A 22,474-nucleotide genomic window follows, 5' to 3' on the forward strand; every position below is an offset into this window, starting at 1 on the left:
CTAATATTTATTTTTATTCCCTATGTTCTACCTTTCTGTTGACAAGGTAGATAAAAGGAGCATCAGACACAAGGTTTTCACAATCACACAGTCATACTGTGAAAACTATATCATTATACAATCATCTTCAAGAAACATGGTTACTGGAACACAGCTCTACTTTTTCAGGCAGTTCACTCCAGCCTTTCCATTATATCTTGACTAGCAAGGTGATATCTACTTAATGCGTAAGAACAACCTCCAGGATAACCTCTCAACTCTCTTTGGAATATCTCAGCCATTGACACTTTGTCTATTTCCCTCTTCCCCCTTTTGATCGAGAAGGATTTCTCAATCCCTTGATGCTGAGTCTCAGCTCATTCTAGGATTTCTGTCCCACATTGCCAGAAAGGTCCACACCCCTGGGAGTCATGTCCCATGTAGACAGGGGAAGGGCAGTGAATTTGCTTGTTGTGTTGGGTTGGAGAGAGAGGCCACATCTGAGCAACAAAAGAGGTTCTCTTAGGGGTGACTCTTAGGTCTAATTTTAAGTAGGCTTGACCTATCCTTTGTGGGGTTAAGTTTCATATGAACAAATCCTAAGATTGGAGGCTCAGCCTATAGTTTTGGTTGTCCTCACTGCTTGTGAGAATATCAAGAATTTAACTTGGAGAAGTTCAATTTTCCCCCTTTCTCACCATTCCCCAAAGGGGACTTTGCAAATACTTTTTTATTCACTGTTCACATCACTCTGGGATTTATCTGGGCATCACTCTGAACAAACCAATGAAATTAAAGTGGAAAAATCTTGACAGATAGTATGCAACATAAAAGAGTTTTTTTGCCGCCTGCTAGTGACAAACAGTTTTGCAGTTATGGGAGGGTCTGATCAAAACCGTCATGACATTAACTCTTTTTCTCTACTTTTTTATATAAACAAGCAAAGAAAAATTCGCAAATGGTGCTGCAATAAGAGGATACTCATATGGAAAAAGGAAATGTGACCCCTGCTATACAGCATACCAATAAAAAAATACGTAAATAAAATATGAGAACTTCAGGACTGTTTATTTATAAAGGGATTGTTTACAAATGTGTGCAGAGTGTAGAAGAACTACCAAAGATAACAATTTGGAGCTCTTTTCTCTCCTAGACCCAAAGGGATGAGGGGAGGAGAAGTACCTGGAAGCTAGAGAAGAGAGTCACTTGAAAGAAGCCCTTATTCTCTTTTCTTTTCAAGAAACACCACCATCCTAAGGCAAGCCTTACAGGGATGGAGGCAGGAGAATAAAAACTTCTTTATCACTCCAGTTTCTTACTGGGGCTCCCATTGACAACCCAGTCAGATTCAGAGGTCACAGGAGCTCTGTGGAACAGTCCGCTCGTGTGTCCTCAGGGGTCCCTAAAATCGTGAAGTCAAACGATTATCATAATAATACTGAGATGTTTGTTACTTTTGCTCATTCTTGTATTGCAACAAATTGAAAGCAGAAGCAAATCTGAGAATTCCACTATTTATATTAATCCAGATAGTAAAGAGATGACTTTTGTTTTTTCAGTTTTGTTTTGAAAAATAGTTATTTTTCATTAAAAGTTAAGCCATTTATGTTAACATGTAGTAGATTTATTATTGTTATTATTTTTTATTTTTAACTTTTCTTATTGTATAGTATAACATATATACAAAGCAAAGAAATAAAAAAGCAATAGTTTTTAAAGCACTTTTCAACAAGTAGTTACAGGGCAGGTCCCAGAGTTTGTCATGGGCTACCATATGATCCTCTCAGATTTTTCCTTCTAGCTGCTCCGGAATATAGGAGGCTAGAAGGTTTAAATATTTTATTATCACCACAATCGACTTTTTTCTCTTTTTTGCGTGTGAAAAATAACATATACACCAAAAACAATAAATTTCAAAGCACAGCACCACAGTTAGGTGTAGAACATATTTCAGAGTTTGACATGGGTTACGTTTTCACAATTTTAGGTTTTTACTTCTAGCTGCTCTAAGATACTGGAGACTAAAAGAGATTTCAATTTAAGGATTCAAGGAGGTATCATGGTGGCTCAGTGGCAGAGTTCTTGCCTGCCATGCTGGAGAGACCAGGTGCCTGCCCATGCAAAAGAAAAAAAAAAACAATTTAAGGATTCAGCATATTCATTTGTTAAATCCTGTCGTCTCTGTATGATTCCACCATCACCCCTCTTTCTATCCCTTTCTTTAGGGATGTTTGGGCTATGGCCATTCTAACTTTTTCACATTGGACAGGTCTGTCTCTAATTTGAGGTAGGGAGATGAAACTATCTGATGTCTGGAGAGACTGGGCCCCCGAGGTTTCAAGACTTTTTGAAGATCTTTTCAATTTTGCTTTATAGTAAAATTTCCATCTCCAGTATCAACTGTTTCATAAGCCATCAGATTATTAAAAATTTACCAGATGAAAAAAGAGGCAATGGAAAATTTGAGTCATGTCCAAAAATGGAATTTTATTGATAATTTTATTTAATCTATTTAATATCTACCTGACAACTCTTTTTTTAACCTCCACTGTTTCTGTTAATATAGTTATTGTTATAAATCTAGGTCCATGTTTATAATAAAGTGTAAAAAAAAAGGAAGGCCATAAAATTAGGTTAAAAATTAATATTAGTTTAGTTGCTTTAATAAAGTACCACAGACTAGTTGGCTTAGACAACAAGAATTTATTGCCTCGTAGTTTGGGAAGTTAGAAGTTCAAAATCAAGGTGTGGCAGGGTTATTGTTGTAGTTTGCTAGCTGCTGGAATGCAATATACCAGAAATGGAATGGCTTTTATCTAAGGGAATTTAATAAGTTGCTAGTTTACAGTTCTAAGGCCGAGAAAATGTCCCAATCAAAACAAGTCTATAGAAATGTCCAATTTAAGCCATCTGAGGAAAGATACCTTGGTTCAAGAAGGCCGACGACGTTCAACATTTCTCTCTTAGCTGGAAGGGCACATGGTGAACATGGCGGCATCTGCTGGCTTTCACGTGGCTCTACCAAAAAGGGACTCTCTCCAAAATACTTCCTCTTTTAAAGAATTCCAGCAAGCAACTCCACCTTCAGTGGGTGGAGACAGAGCTGCATGGAAATCATCTAATCAGAAGTTACCACCCACAATTGGGTGGGTCACATCTTCATGGAAACAATCAAAATGCTCCCCCCCAGCAATACTGAATGAGGATCAAAGGGCATGGCTTTTCTGGGGTCCACCACAGGTTCAGACCAGCACGCGTTCACTCAAGTCTGTGAGATTCTGGTGGTCTGGCTCTGCCTCTGTTATGTGGCTCTCTGTCTCCTGCTCTGTGTCCATATTTCCTGTTTATGAAGACTTTGGTCATATTGGACTAAGGCCCATCCTGATTCAGTTTAGCTTTGCCATAACTAATAAACATCTTCGGAGATGCTATTTACAAATGGGTTCCTATCACAGGCTCAGGGTGGGGCGAGGCCACTTTAGGCCTTGACCTGTCTTTACTGGGGACATGATTCAATGCATAATAGTGTTTTCCAAAAATCAGGTGTTACGTGTAACAGTGGCATTGAAAATTGATAGCTTGAAGATTGCCAATAAATTTCTCATGTGTCCCCTCTTGTTTTATTTCAGATTCTTGGCTGACATGTCTAATGTAGCTATAATAGAGACATTCCGCTCCTCTAGTATTGCCTCCATCTGACCATATATATCCCTGCTTCCTTGATTTCTGTGGCTCTAATATTTATTATCTTCCATAGTTTTTGAAGGATAGAGAACAGAGCCATTTCCATTTGCCACCCATGGCATAAACTGACCATAGTATGTGCAGGCTTTTGCTTTATTATTCACTTAGCACAGCAAATTCAGCTAAGCATATTCAGCGAATATGACTTTTGACTTGCTGACTTTATAAAATATTTTAAGGCGCTTGTAACTGATCAGGCATCTCTATCATCTGTGAATTTAAATGACATTAATTTGGAATTAATTCCCGAATAATTCAACTGATAGTGTGCAACTTAGCCATAAGCCAGATAGTAAATCACTGACTCTGATATTCCAAATATTTTTTAGTGTGCCTTTAACTTTCACTGGGCACAAATGGAACATCTCAGCCTCCGACTGTCATAAAAAAGGGTTTCTTACTGTTTGGTGATACAAATTAAAACACAGCTGGTATGAAGTAGTTAGTTTGATCTCAAAGACATTAGCCTCCCTTTGTTTATTTCCTTGTGAAAGCAAACAGCTGTGCATTCAATTTTATTCTTTATTCCTTTACTTAAAATCTGAATTTAAAAAGAAGGAAACTACATTTAGGCTTTAAAAAATTGTCTTATCTCTAATTTTTATTACCTTTTTTCAGGTGAAACAATGAATTATCTGCAATACTAAGTATTTTTTGAAATACAGAAATTCACCATCAATCTCACCATCCTAAACTTTTCGTTTAGTTGTAGCCATAGTGTACATTCCATTATGTAGTCTTTTTTTCCACTGAATGGTTGCTCTTTTATTTTCTTATACATTTACAGTATTATAATTTTAACCTCTGCATAGCATTCCATAGTTAAACATTTCATTTAAAACTCTGTACTGTTCACTTATTTCCAAAATAGCATTACTTTCAATAATGAATAACATGCATTTTAAACTTTACTTTTAAAAATGCTTTTCTGGGTATTTTACTGATTAAATATTAATATTTCCTTTAAGACTTTTATGCTTTACAAATTAGCATAGACCTACAGTTTTCAGTTCAGAGAAAGTCAGGTATGGGCAAATATAAACTTTTAATTTGAACAGCTGAAATACCACTTGAAGTATTTGAAACACTTCTTAATCTCATGTCTAGGCATGGCCTTAAGGGATGTGTCAAAGGCCTTAACAAGTTTATTTTTTATATATATCCATGAATGCGTGTCCATACATAACAGTTACATATAATTAGCAATTGTTGGCTGTTTATTATAGCGGGTAGATGTAGCTCTTTCAGATGATAATCTGTCTACAGTGAAAATAAGGCAGTTTTCTGTAGGAAGTAGTTGGCTTCAGTGGTTGTATTTAGTGATAGACCCCACGTAGCTCTCATTTTAGTTAACATAGTTATGTATCTATCATCCATTGATTTGTTTTCACTCTATTGTCTTTTTCTTTGGTGTGTATTGAGTAAACAGCTTTTTGTAGTGTTTCTTATTATTCCTCCTAAGTTAATTTATTCTAAGATTTAAGGATATATCATATTTCTAATGTTCTTTTTTTTAGATTAAGCAGTCGTAATTGGGCACCAGCAGTCATCCCCTCCCATTCTTTATCTTCATCATCTTCATCATTTTTCTTATGTGTTTCTATAAGTTTGGATCATAGATTATCCCTTTTCTTTTCAAACCAAAGGAATTTTAACTTTAATTCTTACATGGCAGCCATAATGGGGCATAGCAGTATGTTATGTGAAAAAATTATTTTTCTGAATATGAAGTACACTCTCCTGTTGGAAACTGTAGAAAATCACATGCAACACTATACTCTGCCATCCATGTATACAAGCTATCCACATATATTTTTTCAGTTTCTTTCCTGAAAATACACATGAGAGTATTGGACTCATACTGTGCACACATTCATAACTTAATGCGTTTAATTTTGTTCATCATCTTTTTGTGTGTGTGTGGTGATACAATTTGTTGGTATTAATTACTGACATTTATTTGATATCTTTTTGGTAATTGTTAGAAAAGTAGTACATGCTGATGATAAATTCAAGCAGTATAATGGTGGCTCAGCAGGCAGAGTTCTCGCCTGCCATGCCCGAGACACTGGGTTTGATTCCTGGTGCCTGCCCATGTGAAGGAAAAAAAAAAAAAAAAAGTGTATAAGAAGACTGGAAACAATAAATGCTGCCTGGAGAACTGGATATCCATAAGCAAAAGAATCTCACACCCTATATAAAAATGAACTCAAACTGGATCAAAGGCCTAAACATTAGAACTAAAACCATAAAACTTTTAGGAGAAAATGTACGGAAATATAAATCTTGTGATAGGAGGTGATTTCCTTATACCCAAAGCATGAGCAATGAAAAAGAAATAAATAAATGGGATCTCCTCAAAATTAAATACTTTTATGTATCAAAGAACTTCGTCAGGAAAGTAAAAAGGCAGCTTATGCAGTGGGAGACAATATTTGGAGACTGTGTATCACATAAGGGTTTAATAAGAATATATAAAGAGATTCTTCAACTCAACAACAAAAAGACAAACAGTTTAAAAATGGGCAAAGGACATGAACAGAGACTTCAGAGGAGGAAATACAAATGGTTAAAAGGCACATGAAAGATACTCAATTTCACTGGCTATTAGGGAAATGCAAATCAAAACCACAGTGAGATATCATCTGCCACCCACTAGAATGGCCGTGATAAAAAAAAAAAAACAGAAAATGACAAGTCCTGAAGAGAATATGGAGAAAGAAGCACACTTATCCACTGTTGGTGGGAGTGTAAAATGATATAACTGCTCTGGAAGGCAGTTTGGCAGTTTCTCAAGTCGCTAAGTATAAAATTGCCATATGATCCAGCAATTCCATTACTTCGGAGGAACTGAAGGCAAGGGCACAAACGGACATTTGCATGCTGATATTTATAGCAGCATTATTTATGATTGCCAAGAGATGGAAACAGCCCAACTGTTCATTAACAGACCAGTAGCTAAATAATGTGGTATATACATACAATGGAATATTACACAGCTGTAAAACAGCATAAGGTCATGAAGCATGTAACAACAGGAATGATCCTTGAGGATATAATGCTGAGTGAAATTAGCCAGAAACAAAAAGACAAATACTATTTGTTCTAACTAATATAACCTCACATTAATGAAGGAACTTTGAGAATTTAGGTTAAGAAAACAACTTATCAGGAGATAGAAAGAGGTAGAGATTGGGCTGTTGGTGCTGAAGGCGTACAGAACCTGCAGCAGGACTGATTGTAAAAATTCAGAAATGAATAGCATAATACTATCTGATGGTAGCACAATAATGTAAGTACACTGAATGCAGCTGAATGTGAGTATGGTTGAGGGAGATGGGCTGGGTGCATGTAGGACACCAGGAGGAAAACTGTAGGATAAAGACTGAGATGGATGATATAACTTAACAAATGTCTACAGTAGACAGTGATGGTGAGTAAATGTACAGATATAAGAATGTTTTTGCATGAGGGAGAATGTCAGCATTGCAAGGTGTTGAAAATGGGATGGTATACAGGAAAAGATATAATCATGCAAGCTAGGGTCTATAGTCAACAGTAATATTGTATTATGCTTCCACTGAATGTAACAAAGGCATTATGCCAAAACTAAATGTAAATAAGCAGGGGATATGAGAGAGGTGTAGTATTCTTCGTGGAAGAAAAGGAAATGTCTTCATATAGATTGTGGTGGCAAAGGCAGGGCTATATGATTATCCCAGGAATCATTCGTTTTTTTCTTTAGATTGGATTGTATGATGTGTGAATAAAACTTTATAAATGAACAGGCTAGGGGTGAGATTCCCATATGATCTTGCAATCCTGTTGCTAGGTATATACCTGGAGAAACTGAGAGTGGGGACATATTTGCACACTGGTGTTTATGACAGCAGTGTTCGAGATTCCCAGTAGATGGAGGTGGCCTAAGGGGAAAACGACTGAGGAATGGAAGGGAGCACTGTGGTGTATACAAACAACAGACTACTGAGTGGCTGTAAGAAGAAATGAAGTTGTGAGGCATGCACCTAGGTTAATGAACCTTGAGGACAGAATGTTGAATGAAATGTAAGAGACGAAAAGACAAATATTATTATGTCTCACTCATATACTCTAGTTGTAATTTACAAGCTCGAAGAATTAAAGTTGAGAGCATGGGTAATTGGTTGGGGCCTATTGTAAAGGGTCCTAGATTATAAGCTCTTGCAGCAGTCACATCTATTCTGGAACTGTAACTTTTATTTCTGAATTCTGAGATACTGAGCTGTTTGTATATATCCTGGTTGTCCCCTGGAACTTTGGATATTTGTCTGACACCTGAGACTCGTAGTTAGAGCTCTGAAGCTGTGAAAGTAGCATCATCCTGCAAATGTTCTAAAAAATGATCATGGTGATGAATATACAACTATGTGATGATATTGTGAGTCATTGATTATATACCAAGAATGGAATGTTCCTATGTTAAGAATGTTCGAATTTGTACATTGTTATGTTTTGTCAATAAAAATATATTAAAAAAAAAAAGTCCGTGTCACCCGATGTAGCAACTGTTAAAAAAAGTTGAAAAAGTGACCAGACTTTGAGTAGAGATATGAATGAAGCTAATCTGGATAGGACTAAATCAAATACAGGGTAAAGGATGATATGGTCCATATTTTAAAACTTCAACTTCTGTGTGAGACCAAAGGAAGAAATATTTATTTGGTGCAAAATTTATATTTTGGGTAGCACATTATCTAACTTAACATGTGTGGGTCAGTTAATTCTAACACCATAATTACATGGAATCTTGAATTGGGCATGAGATCTTGTTAGTTTGTACAGGTTATTGTGATGGCCAGTATATCCCAGTATAATTTGGGCAGAGAATAAAAAAGTATCTGCAAAGTCCCCTTAGAGAACTAGGGAGAAAGGGAGAAATTTTCAACTTTCCTATCTGGGGAATTCCTGATATTTTCACAAGCAGTGGGGACAACCAATTAATAGGATGAGCCCTCAGTCTTGGGTTCCCCCCCTATGAAACTTATTCCTGCAAAGGAGAAGCTAGGGTACCTATAATTATGCCTACAAATCTCCCCCAGTGAACCTCTCTTGTTCCTTAGATATGGCCTCTCTCTCTAAGCCAACTTAGCAGGTGAACTCACTTCCCTTCCCTACCCCCATTCCCCCTTACCTTATAAGTGGGACAGGACTCCTGGGATGAGCTGGGACCTGGCATCATGGAATTGAGAAAGCCTTCTTGACTAAAATGGGGAAGAGAGAAATGAGACAAAATAAAGATTCAGCGGCTGAACTTTCCTGGAGGTTACAAACAGTCAAGAACTTTCCAGGAGGTTATTCCTATGCGTTATATAGATATCCCTTTTCAGTTTATGGTGTGTTGGAGTGGCTACAGGGAAGTACCAGAAACTGTTGAACTTAGCTTTGATTCTTGAAGACGATTGTATGACTACAAAGCATTTACAATGTGACCGTGTGGTTGCGGGAAAAAAAGGGGGGGCGGTATAAGAAGACTGGAAAGGTTCTTGACTCTTTCCCCTACCCATTTGTTACTCTACTTTCCCCCACCCCCACCCACTGGTGACAATTTCTTACTATATAATGACTGCTCAATGTAGTATACAGCTATACCATAATGTGGTCCATTGATTCCCTATTTCACTTGTCAGCTTTTTAAATTATTTTTGTTTTTTAATTAACATTATTCTATTTAAAACATCCTAGAACACACATTTCTTAAGGAATTTTCCTTCAGATAAATTCACAGATGTAGAATTGGTGGTTTAGTAGGTTTTAACACTTTTTTAGACTTTAACACTACATAGTGGGTTATTTTATAATTAAACTTTTAATTTTGAGGGAAAAGGAGGCAAAATCTTAGTAAATAGTTTCCTAAGAAATATATTTTTTGTTACTCAAAATTTTAAGTACTAAAATAAAATTAATAGTAGCAGTATACTCATTTATAAAACAAAGCAGTAAGGTTTTGTTTTCATTTATATCAAAGGATTTATTATAGGATCACTAGTCTTATTGAAATGCCAGACACTGAATTCTGTAGGTATATATATATAAACTTTTAGAATTTCAAGTCCCTTCTTAAGAGGAATCTATTAATATTTTAAGTTATAAGTGTTCAGAGCATTCTTTGGAGAAAGAAAATAGAAAAAAATTACAGAATATTTTCTTTCTGCTCATCTTTACCTCTTTCACTCTAAAGGAAGAGAAAAAGAAATTTGCTACAACTGCACTTCCCTCCCCATCTCTTTTTAGAAAAAGTGGTTTATTTGAGTCAATCACTTCTTCACTGGAAAAGTACTTAATGAATACCTGTGCTGATTTGAAAGGATGTATGTCCCCTAGAAAAGCCATGTTTTAATCTAAATCCCATTTCATAAAGGCAGAATAATCCCTATTCAATACTGTATGTTTGAAACTGTAATCAGATCATCTCCCTGGAGATGTGATTTAATCAGGAGTGGTTGTTAGGCTGGATTAGGTGATGACATGTCTCCACCCATTGGGTGGGTCTTGATAAGTTTCTGGAGTCCTATAAAAGAGGAAACATTTTGGAGAATGAAAAAGATTCAGAGAGAGAAGAGAATGCTGCAACACCACAAAGCAGAGAGTCCTCGAGCCGTGACCTTTGGAGATGAAAAAGGAAAACGCCTCCTGGGGAGCTTCATGAAACCCGAAGCCTGGAGAAAAAGCTAGCAGAATATGCCTTGTTTTCCATGTGCCCATCCAGCTGAGAGAGAGACCCTGCCTGTGTTCGCCATGTGCCTTCTCAGCTGAGAGAGAAACCCTGAACTTCATGGGCCTTCTTGAACCAAGGTATCTTTCCCTGGGTGGATGCCTTTGATTGACATTTCTATAGACTTGTTTTAATTGGGACATTTTCTCAGCCTTAGAACTGTAAACTAGCAATTTATTAAATTCCCCTTTTTAAAAGCCATTCTCTTTCTGGTATATTGCATTCCGGCAGCTAGCAAACAAGAACAATACCATAAAATTTCCATCTGAATTGGTCAAAAATATTTGTTTTTCCAAAGATGGAATTTTTGAGACTTCATTTATAATAAAACCCTCCATCATGTATTAAGAGCTATCAGTTTTAATAGCTACTAATTTAAAACACAGTTTTACCCTCCTCCTGTCTCATGTCTAAGCAATAACCCAAACCAATTAAATGAAATTTCTGATTTACAGTTTCCTAAGGCCATTCCAACCTTGGCTTGTTGAAAGCCACTGTTTTAAACTCCCAGATTTGGGAGAGAGATACTGCTCAGAGTAATGTGGAATTTAAAAAATGCAACTTTCACTTTCTAAAGTGTATTGACACTCTTGCCCCTTTGGAATTAGCAGATATTGAGGTACCAATATGTTCAGATTATGCCAGTGAAACAATTTCTAAAAAATATTTTGGCATTGAAAGAAGAGGATTTACTAAAACATATGTGCTTTTAGAAATTGGATGCCAACTTACAAATAGAACTGGAAATGATCTTTCCTTCAGGGTAAAGAAAGATAGTCTTAATTATTCAGATTAGTTATCTCTTTTTCTGGTGTCATGAAGTAGTCTTAGTTTTCTTCTCATTATTTGAGATTCGCACCAAAAGAAAATATTAGTCATCTAATGTAAATTAGGTATCTTTTAACTTCTTTTAAAACTGTACATAAATTGTACTATGATACAATCATTTGGGGGAAAATGCAGAAGGTTCATGATTAGGTTTATTGCTCAAAAAAGCAATTGCTTTGTGTTTATGTTAAAATAGAAATTTGATTTTAATGTAAAATAGAACTATAATACATTTGCTATAATTAAAAATGTTTTTCTTATTACTGAGTTTATATTTAAGTAGTTGGAGTCAGAGAAGACAGTTTGTTAGTCCAACTTCAATTTTATCCAAATTGCATGTTTTTTTAAAATTTAATTTAATTTTTTTTTTTTTACACGGGCAGGCGCCGGGAAAAAGAACTCTGCCCCTGAGTCACTGTGCCCTACCCCAAATTGCAATGTTTTTACATTAAATTCCTTTATTCAGTAAGTATTACTGCGCTCCTACTATGTACCAGGCAAACTAGTGTTTTATTCCCCCTGCCAGCATCTTGGTAACTCATTTTAAAATGATGACCATTAATTTATTGCACTGTTTCATAAGAAATGTGCTTCTTTAAAATTTTAACTCTTCTTCCATGTAACAGTGTTATAATGAACACCTTTTCAGAAAATGTTTTCTGTTTGGCAAATAGAAAATGGGTTTTTCAAGGGTACTCTTTTCTTAAACTCAATTTGCTACACATAATTCATCCCTTCCACTTGTTTACATGAAGAGAATTTTTAATTTTGTTTTCTTGCAATTTTTTTTTATAATTGAAAGAAACTAAAATTATAAGGAAGCATCTCTATCTGCAATTTTCAGCAATACAGTTTTAGAGTGTTAATTATATTCTTTATCAAATTTAGTTGTGAATTTAACTAAAGTAAAAAGCATGTATATATGTGGACCTTCTTCTAAACAAATTCAGATAGAGATTTCGTTCCAACTATTATGTTAGCAGGTAGTGAAGAAATAATAATTGAAATTATAAGGAAAATAAGAACTGTAGAGTATAGTTATACAAGTTAGAATTTACTAAGTATAGAAGGTTCAACATTAATAATTACTTTGGAAAAATGCTGTAGACTTTCATTTTCTTCAAGTATTTACAGTTTTGATACGTGATCTCATCCCAGTATATTCAAGTAATAGTAGGATGCTACTACCATAACTAGAATTTAAAATATTCTAAATTGAGCTTTATTTGCTAGAATATAAAATGTTATATTTTTCTAAAGCTGCTTTTTACTCATGAATCAGAAATAAAAAAAGAAAAAACAAACCCTATTTTATTTTTCTACAGTAAACCTTGTCAATACGTAATTATTTTTTGTTTATCTTTTAAAAAAATAACATTTGACTGTGCCATGTTAATACTGTTCCTCGTTGTTTTCTGGTTAATTGAGAATTTACATGTGAAACTGGAAAAGGAGGCATTTTATTGAGAAAAAAGTTTTCATAGAGTAATAATACAAGAAATAGCCCATTTTTTGGGTGTCTTTAAAAATTTATGTTATTATGTTGACTTTATATACTGAATTTAAGTTTGACTTATGCCCTGAATCCTAATTATTAATATTTAAAATGTTAACAACTAAAGTTTGTATAAAATGCCGATTAATGACTATTAATTTTTTAAAAAGATGTATTTTCTTTTATTACACTTGTCATTTGTTTGGTACTTTGGAGTGTAATTCATAAATAAAAGTAGTTCTCAGTTGTGAGTCCTATTCAAACTTTATGTCATTTTTTTAGAACTTGTAACATATTTTCTCATAGAAGCAATATTGTATGTATAAATTTATCCTTAAAACAATCTATTCTTGGAGTCTTGGCCAAGATTGCAGCTTAGTGAGGTGTGGGATTTAGTTCATCCTCCAGAGCAGCTAATAAATAGCCAGGAACAGTACAGAACAACTGCTGGGGCCACATCAGTGACTGGACACACAGCATATCCCAGTCTGGACCAGCTGGACTGGCCTCAAGCCCACCCAGAACCTGAGTTCCCCAAGCCATGGTGGCCGGTGCCCTTCCCCCACAGGCTGCTTCCCAGAAGGAAAAGGAAAGAGAGTTTACCAGCAGCAGAGGCTGAGTGCAACAAAACTCCAATTGTGGAATTAATTAACAAATTCTGACTAGGAAAAATAGGTCCCCAGTTCAGCTGGACCTCGAGTAAAAGCAGAGGTTGCTGGGTTTTGCCCTGATGCTGAGGGGGCAGGGCTGATGGAAAAAGAAAGAAAAAAAAAAACAAAGGTTTTTTTGGATTTGAAGTCTGGGCCCTGAGGAAAAGAGGGGGTACCTAGGACCTGGAGATACACAGAGCGACCTACCAACTTAAGCTCTTGATTGATAAACCCAAGGAATAGGGGTCCTGCTCTGAAAATAACTTCTGTCTTTTGTTTTGGTGGCTGTGTTTCTACTGCTTGACTGTTCTTTGGATACAGTTGCAAGGCTTTTCAGGGCCCCTGACATAGGTGGAATTAAGCCTGTTTGAGTGTTTGTCTGGAGCCTGTGTCTTCCCCAGGAGAGGGGTGGGGCCCAGCCCAGGTCGAATCCGTCCCTCAAGGAGTTGAGACCCCAGGGTCAGGAAAAGTGAAGCTGTTAAAACCAGACTACACCCTGTCCTCTGTCTCCTCCATGCTCCCAGCAGGGAGAGTCTACTGAAGTTAAAGGTATTGCATCACCTTATGCTGCTGGGACCTGCAGACAGACAAGCACCACATACTGGACAGGATAGGGAAAACAGAGTCCAGAGACTTCACAGGAAAGCCTTTCAATCTGCTGGGTCTCACCCTTAGGGAAAACTGACTCAGGTGACTCTTCTCTCCTGACAGGAGGCCAGTTTGGTCTGGGAAAATCTGGCTGAGGTCTATAATATCTAAGTAGACACTCCTAAGGGGGAAAAAGGCACCATAGAGGCAGGGCAAGAAACAAGAAAACAGGAACTGAAAAATTCTGATCTGTTAAACAAAACCTAAACTATAGGTCCAGAATAAGTTGAACTGAATGTCAAAGAACATATAGACAACAAAGTCATCCAGCAAGAAAATCCTAGGTAAAAAAAGTGAAAAGAATCTCCAGAAAAAACTAATTAAGGTAATTAAATGCCTAGACACCAGCAAAAAATAACGAATTATACTAGGAAAATTGAAGATATGGCCCAAAGGAACAAACCAACAATTCAAATGTTACAGGAGTTGAAACATTTAATTCAGAATGTTCAACAAGACATAGAGAACCTCATCAAAAATCAAATCAGTGAACTGAGGGAGGATATAAAGAAGGCAAAGAATGAACAAAAAGAAGAAATTGAAAGTCTGAAAAAACAAATCACAGAACTTATAGGAATGAAAGGCACAGTAGAAGAGGTGCAAAAAACATCAGAAACCTACAGAATCATATTTCAAAAGGCAGAAGATAGGATTAGTGAACTGGAGGACAGAACATCTGAAATACGACAAGCAAAAGAAAGTATAGGGGAAAGGATGGAAAAATATGAGCAGAGGCTCAGGGAATTGAATGACAACATGAAGGGCACGAATATACGTGTTGTGGGTGTCCCAGAAGGAGAAGAGAAGGGAAAAGCAGGAGAAAAACTAATGGAGAAAATTATCACTGTAAATTTCCCAACTCTTATGAAAGACTTAAAATTACACATCCAGAAAGTGCAGCATACCCCAAAGAGAATAGTTCCAAATAGATGTACTCCACTTACTAGTCAGGCACTAGTAAGTGGAGTACAAAAGAGAGAATCTTGAAAGCAGCAAGAGAAAAGCAATCAATCACATACAAGGGAAGCCCAATAAGACTATGCATAGAATTCTCAGCAGAAACCATGGAGGCGAGAAGACAGTGGGATAATATATTTAAATTACTAAAAGAGAAAAACTGCCAACCAAGAATTCTATATCCAACAAAATTGTCCTTCAAAAATGAGAGAATAATTAAAACATTTTCAGTTAAAAAAATCACTGAGAGAATTTGTGATGAAGAGACCAGCTCTGCAAGAAATACTAAAGGGAGCACTAGAGACAGATATGAAAAGACAGGAGAGAGAGATGTGGAGAAGACTGTAGAAATGAAAATTATCAGTAAAGGTAAAAAGAAGGAAAATTAGATGTGACATATAAAATCCAAAAGGCAAAATGTTAGAAGAAAGTACTGCCTGTACAGTAATAACACTAAACGTTAATGGATTAAACTCCCCAATCAAAAGATATAGACTGGCAGAATGGATTAAAAAATAGGTCCCATATATATGCTGTCTACAGGAAATGCATCGTAGGTACAAGGATAAACATAGGTTGAAAGTAAAAGGTTGGGAAAAGATATTCCATGCAAATAAAATCAGAAAAGAGCAGGAGTAGCTATACTAATATCCAACAAATTAAACTTCAAATGTGAAACAGTTCAAAGAAACAAAGAAGTACGCTATGTATTAATAAAAGGGGCAATTCAGCAAGAAGACATAACAATCATAAATATTTATGCACCGAGCCAGAATGCTCCAAACTGCATGAGGCAAACACTGAAAAGAGAAATAGACACATCTACCGTAATAGTTGGAGACCTCAATTCCCCACTCTCATCCATAGACAGAAGATCTAGACAGAGGATCAATAAAGAAACACAGGATTTGAATAATACAATAAATGAGCTAGACTTAGCAGACATTTAAAGAACATTACACCCCACAATATCAGGATGCATCTTTTTCTCAAGTGCTCACAGATCATTCTCAAGGATAGACCATATGCTGGGTCACAAAGCAAGTCTCAATAAATTTTAAAAGATTGAAATCATACAAAATGCTTTCTCAGATCATAAAGAAATGAAGTTGGAAATCAATAATAGGCAGAGTGCCAGAAAATTCATAAATATGTGATGGCTCAACAACACACCCTTAAACAACCAGTGGGTCAAGGAAGAAATTGCAAGAGAAATCAGTAAATATCTTGAGGGGAATGAAAATGAAAATACAACATATCAAAACTTATGGGATGCAGCAAAGGCAGTGCTAAGAGGGAAATCTATTGCCCTAACTGCCTATATCAAAAAAGAAGAAAGGGCAAAAATATAGGAATTAACTGTCCACTTGGAAGAAGTAGAGAAAGAAGAGCAAACTAACCCCAAAGCAAGCAAAAGGAAAGAAATAACAAAGATTAGAGCATAAATAAATAAAATTGAGAACATGAAAACCTTTGAGAAAATCAACAAAACCAGAAATTGGTTCTATGAGAAAATCAATGAGATTGATAGACCCTTATCAAGACAGACAGAAAGGAGAAGAGATAGGATGCAAATAAATAAGATCAGAAATAGAAGAGGAGACATAAACACTGACCCCACAGAAATAAAGGAAGTAATGAGAGGATACTATGAACAACTTCATGCTAATAAAAACGATGATGTAGATGAAAGGGACAACTTCCTAGAAAGGCATGAACAACCAACATTGACTTGAGAAGAAATAGATGACCTCAACAAACCAATCACAAGTAAAGAAATTGAATCAGTCATTAAGAATCTTCCCCCAAAAAAAAGTCCAGGACCAGATGGCTTTACATGTGAGTACTACCAAACATTCAAGAAAGAATTAGTTCCAATCCTGCTCAAACTCTTCAAAAAAATTAGAGAGGAGGGAAAGGTACCTAACTCATTCTACAAAGCCAATATCACCCTCATACCAAAGCCAGACAAAGATATTACAAAAAAAGAAAACTACAGAACAATGTCTCTTATGAATATAGATGCAGAAATCCTCAACAAAATCTTGCAAATAGAATCCAGCAGCATATTAAAAGAATTATACACCATGACCAAGTAGGATTTACCACAGGTATGCAAGGATGGTTCAACATAAGAAAATCAATTAATATGATACACCATATCAACAAATCAAAGCAGAAAAACCACACAACCATCTCAGTTGATGCAGAAAAAGCATTTGACAAAATTCAACATCCTTTCCTGTTGAAAATACTTCAAAGGATATGAATAGAAGGGAACTTTCTCAAAATGATAAAGGGAATATATGAAAAACCCACAGCTAACATCATCCTCAATGGGGAAAAACTGAAAACTTTCCCCCTAAGATCAGAAACAAGACAAGGATTCCACTATCACCACTATTATTCAACATTGTGTTGGAAGTTCTAGCCAGAGCAGTTAGACAAGAAAAAGAAATACAAGGCATCAAAATTGGAAAGGAAGAAGTAAAACTCTCACTGTTTGCAGATGATATGATACTATATGTCAAAAATCCACAGCAAAACTACTAGGGCTAATAAATGAGTACTGCAAAGCAACAGGTTACAAGGTCAATACTCAAAAATCTGTAGTGTTTCTATACACTAGTAATGAACAATCTGAGGGGAAAACCAAGAAAAAAATTCCATTTACAATTGCAAACAAAAGAATAAAATAAGTAGGAATGAATTTAACTAAAGAGACAAAAGACCTATACAGAGAAAACTATAAGAAATTGTTAAAAGAAATCACAGAAGATCTAAATAAATGAAAGGGCATACTGTGTTCATGGATTGGAAGACTATATATAGTTAAGATGTCAATTGTACCTAAATTGATTTACAGATTCAATGCAATACCAATTAAAATCCCAAAAACTTACTTTTCAGAAATAGAAAAAACAATAAGCAAATTTATCTGGAAGGGCAGGGTGCCCCAAATAGCTAAAAGGATCCTGAGAAAGAAAAATGAAGTTGAGGTCTCACTACCTGACTTTAAGGCATATTACAAAGCTACAGTGGTCAAAACAGCATGGTACTGGCATAAAGATAGATATACTGACCAATGGAATTGAATAGAGTGTTCAGATATAGACCCTCTCATCTATGAACAATTGATCTTTGATAAGGCAGTCTAACCAACTCACCTGGGACAGAAAAGTTTCTTCAATAAATGGTGCCTAGAGAACTAGATATCCATATGCAAAAGAATGAAAGAGGACCCATATCTCACACCCTATACAAAAATTAACTCAAAATGGATCAAAGACCTAAACATTAGATCTAAGATCATAAAACTGTTAGAAGAAAATGTAAGGAAGTATCTTATAAATCTTATAATAGGAGGCGGTTTCCTAGACCTTATACCCAAAGCATGAGCATTGAAGAAAGAAAGAAAGAAATGGGAACTCATCAAAATTAAACACTTTTGCGTATCAAAGAACTTCATCGAGAAAGTAAAAAGATAGCCTACATGATGGGAGACAATATTTGGAAATGTTATATCAGATAAAGGTCTAGTATACAGAATTTATAAAGAGATTGTTCAACTCAACAACAAAAAGACAACCCAATTACAAAATGGGCAAAAGACGTGAACAGACACTTCTCAGAGAGGAAATACAAATGACCAAAAGGCACATGAAAAGATGCTCAACTTCCCTGGCTATTAGGGAAATGCAAATCAAACCCACAATGAGATACCATCACACAACCACCAGAATGGTCATTATCAGTAAAACAGAAAACAACAAGTGCTGGAGAGAATGTGGTGCAAGAGCTACACTTATCTACTGTTGGTGGGACTGTCAAATGGTACAACTGCTGTGGAAGGCACTTTGGCAGTTCCTCAGAAAGTTAGGTATAGAATTGCCATATGACCCAGCAACAATAGTATTGCTGGGTATCTACTCAGAGGCCTGAGGGCAAAGACACAAATGGATATTTGCGCACCAATGTTTATAGTAGCATTATTTACAATTTCCAAGAGATGGAAACAGCCCAAATGTCCATCAACAGACAAGTGGCTAAACAATCTGTGATATATGCATATGATGGAATATTATGCAGCTGTAAGACAGAATACAGTTATGAAGTGTGTAACAACATGGATGGACCTGAAGGACAGTATTGTGAGTGAGATTAGCCAGAAACAAAATGGCAGATACTGTATGGTCTCACTGATATGAACTAAGATTAATGAATGAACTTAGATAATTTCAGTTAAGAACAGAGGTCATGAGGATATAGAAATAGGGTAGATATTAGGTAATTGGAACTGTAGGCATATAGATTGTACAGTGGGACTGATTGTAAAAATTCAGAAATGGATAGCACACTGAATGAAGCTGAATGTGAGGATATAGAGAGAGGAGGCCTGGGGGCATAAATGAAATCGGAAGGAAAGATATACGATAAAGACTCAGATAATATAATCTAGGAATGCCTACAGTGTATAATGATAGTGACTAAATACAAATTTTAAAATGTTTTGCATGAGGAAGACCAAAAGAATGTCAATAATGCAGGGTGTTGAAAATAGATGTAATTAATATTTTAAAACGTTAACTTATGTGTGAGACTAAAGCAAAAAATGTTTATTTGGTACAAAATTTATATTTTGACTATATATTTCCTATTATAACTTATGTGGACAGCTCTATTGAACATCATAAGTACCAGGAACCTTGAGTAGGGCTTGAGATTTTGTAGGTTTGTCCAGAGTGATGCCTCGATAAATCCCAGAAGGATTTGAAAATGAACAAAAAAGTATTTTCAAAGTCCCCTCAGGGGAATGGTGAGAAAGAGGGAAAATTCAACTTCCCCAGGTGGATAATTCTGGATGTTCTCACAAGCAGTGGGGACAACCAAAGTAGGCTGAGCCCCCAGTTTTGGAGTTTGTTCATATGAAACTTAACCCCACAAAGGATAGGCTAAGCCTACTTAAAATTAGGCCTAAGAGTCACCCCCAAGAGAACCTCTTCTGTTGCTCAGATGTGGCTTCTCTCTCTCAGCCAACACAACAAGCAGGTTCGCTGCCCTTCTCCTGTCTACGTGGGGCATACTCCCAGGGGTGTGGACCTTCCTGGCAGCATGGGGCAGAAATCCTAGAATGAGCTGGGACTCAGCACCAAGGGATTGAGAAAACCTTCTTGACTGAAAGGGGGAAGAGAGAAATGAGACAAAATAAAGTGTCAATGGTTGAGAGATTCCAAATAGAGTTGAGAGGTTATCCTGGAGGTTATTCTTATGCATTAAATAGATATCACCTTGTTAGTCCAAATGTTATGGGGAGGCTGGAGGGAACTGCCTGAAAATGTAGAGCTGTGTTCCAGTAGCCATGTTTCTTGAAGATGAGTGCATAACGTATAGCTTTTGCAACTTGACTGGAATTGTGAGAACCTTGCGTCTGATGCTTCTTTTGCCTTATGAACAGATGAGTAAAACATGGATTAAAAATAAATATGTAATATGGGGAACAATTGTCAAAATAAATTTAGTAGATTGAAATGCTAGTAATCAATGAGTGGGAGGGGTAAGGAGTATGGTATGTATGAATTATTTTTTTTTCTCTTTTTTTAATTTCTTTTTCTGAATTGATGCAAATGTTCTAATAAATCATGATGATGAATATACAACTTTGTGATAAAAAAAGAATGTTCATCTTGTGTGTTGATTGGTTTTATTAATAAAAATTAAAAAAAGATTTATGTGAGAAAAAATAACCTATTTGTGACATATATTATTGATAATTCTGGAAAACTTAATCCGTTTGCAATACACTTTAGGGAAATACACTTACCCCCCTGTAATCTTGTAAGGACTCTCTTTTGCCTTCCACCTTGCTTTTTAAAAGTGTGATTGAGTCTTTTCTTGGTCTGGCCTCTGAAGTTGGCCCCTGTGGCTTGGGGCCTTTGGTGGGGATTTTGTTCTAGGATATGAAGTGTTGGCTTGGAGAATTGCTGGGCTTCTTGTTGGACACCTGATTCTTGAACTCATTGCTTGACCAACTTCCATTATGCCTTCCTTTTTCTGGTTTCTCTCACTTCCAGCCAATGCATCTCTTTTTCTTGGCCCCCTTCAGATAGGAGCAGTCTCACTCCTTTCCTCTGCCATCCCAAAACAGTTTTCACAGCTCAAGTGGTGTTTTTTTCCTCCCGGTTTGTAAATGCATGTGTGTGTCTGTATGTGTGTTTTTTAATTCATTTTTCTAATTGCTAAGAAGACAGTAAATGCACTGAGAAATAAAAAGGCTCTTTCTACAGTCCACCTCCCTCACTCCCCACCTCTCCCTAATCCTGCCTTTTCTGCGTTTTATTTTTATTTTTTTTATTTGAATTGAGTAAAGTCACCCAGGTTTTAGCTTTTGTTGTTTTGATTTTTGGGGTGCATGGTCCGGGAATCGAACCCGGGTCTCCTGAATGAAAGGTGAGCACTCTACCACTGAACCACCCGTGCACCTGGTTATGGGCTTTTGGTATTGAAAAGCTGTAGTTTGTCTGTATTTCAAAGTGGCACCCTGACTGTCCCAGACATTTCATCAGAGATCTTGATGTGAGGGCTTAGGTGGCAAAGAGCAAAAAAAGACATTTAAGAGTTTAGGGGGAGGAAATCGATTTAGAAACCTGGACATATCCAGGCTGATATAATCGCTGTGCCTCTAGTTGAGGGACGAAAAGGAAAGAAATGCATAATTGGCCCTAAGGTTTTACTCTTAACCCCCCTTTTTTTAAATTTCCTTGCAGTTGGAACTAGGCAGGATGGGGGAGGGGGAATAGGGCAGAAATGGGAAAGAAGAGTTAAAAAAAAAAGGTAGATATCTCTTGGGGAAGAACACCGGGAGGGAAATTCTGCAAGATCTTATCCATCCTCTGAAGCAGAATTTCTTCACCTTTTTTTTTTTTTAATGTATGTGTGTGTGCATGTGTTTATGTGTATTCTTTTATATGATAGCAAAGGGAGACCAATTATATCAAAATACAGATATGTTAAAACAAATTTGTGGCATTGTAATATCTGCTTCTTCACTAACATATTAAATAACAAGATCTACAAGTGAGTCTAATAACTATGGTAATTTTGAAGTGGTGATGGGTATAAACGATATTTTAAGGTGTCTGCAATTACTATAATATGATATTAAAAAAATGAATTCTGTTGGTGACAAAAATCAGAGGTGCTGCTAATACCAATATGGTCTGTTTTTGGCATTTATTATTGAAGGAACTGCTAAATTTTATTTAGAGATTAGTGAAAATGAAGAATAATTTCTTTCCCATTCAACTTAATAGATTTTTTTAATTCTATCCCCAGATCCTTTAATTTCTCCTGATTCCTTGCGGTGCTCTTTATTTGTATATAGGAAAAAAACACAAATATGACCTATGAGTTAGGGTCTGCTGT

General features: G+C 36.1%; 1 protein-coding gene and 1 long non-coding RNA gene across 8 annotated transcripts in view; both read left to right on the forward strand.

Annotated features, from left to right (window-relative positions):
- The window catches only part of LOC143691569 (uncharacterized), a 35,199-nt gene extending 29,282 nt beyond the window's left edge, over window positions 1–5,917 (forward strand). The window contains exon 2 of the long non-coding RNA XR_013179583.1: window positions 1,133–5,917. This is a non-coding gene — a long non-coding RNA (uncharacterized LOC143691569). The remainder of the gene's footprint in view (window positions 1–1,132) is intronic.
- PLEKHA5 (pleckstrin homology domain containing A5) overlaps window positions 1–22,474 on the forward strand; it is a 303,484-nt gene that overhangs the window by 37,799 nt on the left and 243,211 nt on the right. The gene's annotated exons all lie outside the window — the stretch shown is intronic.

Source organism: Tamandua tetradactyla, chromosome 7, assembly GCF_023851605.1.
Source record: "Tamandua tetradactyla isolate mTamTet1 chromosome 7, mTamTet1.pri, whole genome shotgun sequence".
Lineage (NCBI taxonomy): Eukaryota > Metazoa > Chordata > Mammalia > Pilosa > Myrmecophagidae > Tamandua > Tamandua tetradactyla.